This window comes from Cyprinus carpio, unplaced genomic scaffold (genome assembly GCF_018340385.1).
Source record: "Cyprinus carpio isolate SPL01 unplaced genomic scaffold, ASM1834038v1 S000000978, whole genome shotgun sequence".
Taxonomy (NCBI): Eukaryota; Metazoa; Chordata; class Actinopteri; order Cypriniformes; family Cyprinidae; genus Cyprinus; species Cyprinus carpio.
The window spans coordinates 1-4,766 of record NW_024873701.1 but is presented as its reverse complement, the minus strand read 5'-3'; the positions used below and the strand labels follow the sequence as shown (position 1 = coordinate 4,766).

Sequence of the window (4,766 nt, the reverse complement as noted above, 5' to 3'; positions counted from 1 at the left end):
CTTGCCATTTTTGTAGCACTTATTACTAAATTCCACTTGAAATTGAGAATAAGTTGTAAACTAAATGAAACTGAACGAGCGAGATAATCAGCAACTTATCCGATTAAAAATTTGTCTCACTTTCATTGTTAATCTCACAACTTGTCATTTTTGTACCTTGACAGAATGAGGGATAGGCTGTTTTTCCTCTAGATAACGGTTGCCATGCTTGTTTTCAAATGCATGACCGTTAGTATTTTCACCTGGACAAGACTTTAATTACCAGTTCGAGGTATCTGTTCAGCAACCACAGGAATCTGCCCCCAAAAAAAAAAAAAAAAACTGAACTCCCTGGGCAAGTCAAACAACAGATATCTTGAATGCATGCAACAGGATTTAAGTCAGCAAACACAACGATGCCTGTCGGATAAGTCGTTGTTTTTGCTAAAATATAATCACATGTTAAAGTCACGACCCAAAGCAATACGTCCTACAAAACCCGCCCCGACATTGGCCACATGTACTGGAATGTGGCCCGAAGTCTGATGGCCAGTCCCTAGTGGTCCAGTTCCCGATATGGTCCTAGCTGTTAGGAATTCCTGTTTTCACCCCAGGGTGCGGCCCCGGTTCGACTCCCGGTATGGGAAGTTGGGTTCGTTTTTGCTTCCCTCCCGCCTCAAAAAGCCAGCAAGCCTTCCTGCACCAGAATGATTTTTTGATACAGTAGAGGGCTACAGAACACCCTGATAGGTTGAGATTCTATCTGCCTTCGATAGCTCAGCTGGTAGAGCGGAGGACTGTAGGTTGAGGTGTTGGTAATCCTTAGGTCGCTGGTTCGACTCCGGCTCGAAGGATGTCTTTTTTTATCAAGTGCCCACCTCATTCTGTTTTTTTGGACTGGGCTTCCCGCAACTGCAAGCAGAGCTTGACTTCACACCCCACCTGTCTGTAGAATGCAAAACAGCATTTCCCGTACACCTCACGGAATCGAACCCGGGCCAGCAGGCGGTCAGTAGCGCCGAATCCTAAACCACTGAGCCGCACCAGGAAGGGCTGGTCAGCTGCGCTCGCTGATAACATCATGATAATAAGCAGACGCAAGTCTGGCCGCTTCACGTCGAATACCACAAGTGTGGTGCAATCGCTGACGTTCTACACACGGGGCCAGTGTCGCAATGGATAACGCGATCTGACTATAGATCAGAAGATTCTAGGTTCGACCCCTGGCTGGCTCGTTCTGTGGTTGGTTGTTCTCAGGCTGTTTTTCTTGTGTATTTTCTTTGTTGCTATTCTTTTTTCTTGCAAAGATCCAGAACAAAAGGCAATAATCTCCAGGCATGCTTCTTTTAATTCCACAAAAGCCGGATATTGCATCACCCATAAGCCAGCAAAGTCTAGGGGATACGCCGCACAATAGCTTTGTGATTGCATGCGTCCTCACAAGCACACCTACACAGCTCGGTCGATTACCGCTGAAAAGACTTCGCAGACTGGCTCCAGTTATATTCTGGAATGAACAAATTCTATCTGCTTGACCTTTCTGCTTTACTACTTGAAGGGTGTATGCCGAGTGGTTTGACTGTCATGGCTTGCCATTTTGTAGCCTTATTACTACAATTGCCCACCTGGAAATTGAGAATAAGATTGTCTAAACTAAATGAAACTGAACGAGCGATAATCGCAACTTATCCTTTAAAATTTGTCTGCAAAACACTGTCCTCGTTGTTAACTCTCACACTTAGTCATTTTTGTACCTTGACAGATTTAGGAATAGCGTGTTTTTTCCTCTAGATAAGGTTGCCAATGCTTGTTTTTCAATGCATGACGTAGTATTTTCACCGTGTATCCAAGACTTTAATAATTACCATTTCAGGATCTGTTCACACCACAGGAACTGCCCAAAAAAAAAAAAAACAAAAAAACTGACTCCTGGGCAAGTCAAACAACAGATATTGTGAAGTCATGCCCAGGTTAACTCAGCACCGATTCATTCGGATAATTCTTGTTTTGCTAAAATATAATCACATTGTAAAGTCACCCACCAAAAGCAATACGTCCTACAAAACCACTCCCCGACATGCGCATGTACTGACGAATTGGCCGCAGAATCTGTGGCACGTTTTGCCTCGTGGGCAGTGCCTCATATGGTGCTATATGCGGTTTAGGATTCTCGGGTTTCCATCCCGCGTCCCCGGGTTCGACTTTCCTGCGTATGTGTAGGTGGTTTGCGGTGTTTTTGCTTTCCCTCCTTCAAAAAACAGCCCGCAACGAGCCTTCCTGCAACCCCGGGCCTGTTTTCTCTGGTTAGGCCGCAGTTAGAGTTTCTGAATCCCTGACCCCCTGATGGTCTCATTCTGGCACTTCTTCGCTCTTCTCCGGGCCCTCGATGAGCGGCTGGTCGGCACAGCGGGGGGGGGGACTGTCGGTTGATGTTTTGGTCCCTCCCTTCGTTTCGTGGGTTCGGGGGGGCCCCTGGTGGCAGGCGGTTTTTCCCTTCTTTTTTCTTCTCCAGTTGCCCCTCATTTTTTGGTTTTTTTGGCCTGGGTTTCCGGCCCACACTGCCAGGCCCGCGCTTGGCCTTTCCCCCCACGTTGGGACGGCCAAAAAAACCAAGCATTCCTGGGGGACCGGGAAATCGCCACACCCGGGGCGTAGGGCGGGTTGCGGGCTAGAGAGGCCGCGGTGTGAATCCGTAATCCACTCGGACCGACCGAGGGATACTGGGTGGTTTTGCGACTGCCTGCGATATAACCAACATTCATGAGCCTAAGCGAGACAAGCAAGGCTAGGCCATCTTGGCACGGGGTCCCGTCCGGACTACCAACCAGTGGGGTGCAATCGTCTGGACGCACTGCTGAGCTACCGGGTGGGGCCAGTGGCGGCAAGGTGATAACGCGTTTGGACTACGGGTAGCAGAAAGATTCTCGCTCGGTTCGGACTCCTGGCGGCTCGTTCCTGTTGGCTGTTTTTTTCTAGGGTCTGTTTTTTCTTGCGGGGTCGTTTTGGTTTTTGTATCTTATTTCTATTTTTTTCATGGACTGATCCCAGAACAAAAGCGACCTACATCCAGGCATGGCTTCTTTTATTCCAACAAAAAAAAGCCGTATATGATTGCATCACCATATCCAAAGTCATAGGGGGAAAGCGGCACCATGCTTTGGAATGATTTCCAATTCGTCTCACAAGGCCACTCCGGGACAACTCGGCGGATTAACGTGACAATAAAACTCCATCCAGACTGGCAGTCCATTTTATTCTGGAATTCCAAAAACCAAAATCGGGCGCTACTGTGTAACTGCTTTCTCTACTTTGAAGGTTGTAATGCCATGGGGTTTTAGGTCGGGAGTGGGTTGGCTATTTGGTGTCGGCCTTATTACGTGAAGGTTGCACACCTGGGAAATTGAGGGGGGGAACTACGTTTTTGTTAAAACGACCCTGAGAACACTGAATCGGGAGACTGACGGGGGGGGAGATCTTCGGACTTATCCGGGTAAAAATTTGGCTCTCTGTTTATGTTGTTACTCTACCAAGTTTGATCAGGTGTTTGGGTGCAACTGGACAGAGAGGATAGGAGACGGTGTTGTTCAGTCGTAGAACCAGCGGGTTGGCAGTGCTTGTTTTTTCCCAAACTTGGCAGGAGCGGTGAGTCTTTCCACGTCGGACAAGACTTTATGTCCCAAGTTCCGAGGTATCTGTTGCAAACCACATAGATGCTGGGGGCCGGCCCCCCGCAGAGGAGAACAATCTAAAGCGGTGGAGACTCCCGGGGCGACAGGTTCAAAGCGAACGAGAGGAGGGGCGGGGAGGCATGGCAACCGGGTACTCTCTTTCAGCAACCGATGGCATCGGAGAGAAGCGGAGGGTGTCGATCTACAGGAGGGGGGGGTAGGAATGTCACACACTCAAGAAGCAAGAACGGTCGCAGAGTCAAACCCGGGGGGCGCCGCGACAGGGTCGCACGATGTCACTTAGGGGCCCAAAGGCCGGGCTCGATGCGTGAGTTCGGCAGGTGTACTGAATGCTAGCCAGAAGTCTGTGGCCGGAGATCCTAATCCGGCGGTCGCCGAGTGGGCAGGTCCCTATGGTTCTAGCGGTTAGGATTCTGGTTTTCACCCAGGCGGCCGGGTTTCGAGGACGGGTGGGTGGTGTAATGGGGCTGCCCATCCTTCTGGCAGGAGCGCGTTCAAAAACGGCGAAGCAACCTGTGCCCAGCCAGAAGTAGGATTGTGGGGATAGCAGAGGCGCAGAACCCGGCGAGAGGTAAGTCGGGTTGCTCACGAGGGCCGGCTGGTAGAGCGGAGGACTGTAGGTTGAGGTGTTTGGTAATCCTTAGGTCGGCCTGGTTCGACTCGGCTCGCAAGGTATTTTTTTATCAAGTGCCCACCTCATTCTGTTTTTTTGGGACTGGGTTTCCCGCAACTGCAAGCAGAGGCTTGACTTCACTACCCCATGGACTAAGCCTCCACGTTGGAAGGCAAACAGCTTCCTGACCGGGAATCAACCCGGGGCCGCGGCGGTGAGATCGCCGAATCCTAACCACTAGACCGCAGGAAGGCTGTCATCTTCGCTCCTGATAACATCATGAGAAATAGCAGAAAGCAGTCTGGCTCTGTCACGTCGAATACCAACAAGTGTGGTGAATCGCGTGACGCTCTACGTGGGCCAGTGGCGCAATGGATAACGCGTCTGACTACGGATCAGAAGATTCTAGGTTCGACTCCTGGCTGGCTCGTTCTGTGGGTTGTTTTTCTCAGGCTGTTTTCTTGTTGTGTTTTTTCTTTTTTTTT

At 50.0% G+C, this 4,766-nt stretch overlaps 2 non-coding genes across 2 annotated transcripts; both read left to right on the top strand.

Moving 5' to 3' along the window:
* Window positions 1–745: 745 nt before the first annotated feature.
* Window positions 746–833, top strand: trnay-gua. The gene is given in 2 exon segments: window positions 746–782; window positions 798–833. It is a non-coding gene; the product is annotated as a tRNA-Tyr (tRNA).
* Window positions 834–4,638: 3,805 nt separating this feature from the next.
* trnar-acg lies at window positions 4,639–4,711 on the top strand. The gene has a single exon. It is a non-coding gene; the product is annotated as a tRNA-Arg (tRNA).
* The last annotated feature ends 55 nt before the right edge of the window (window positions 4,712–4,766 follow it).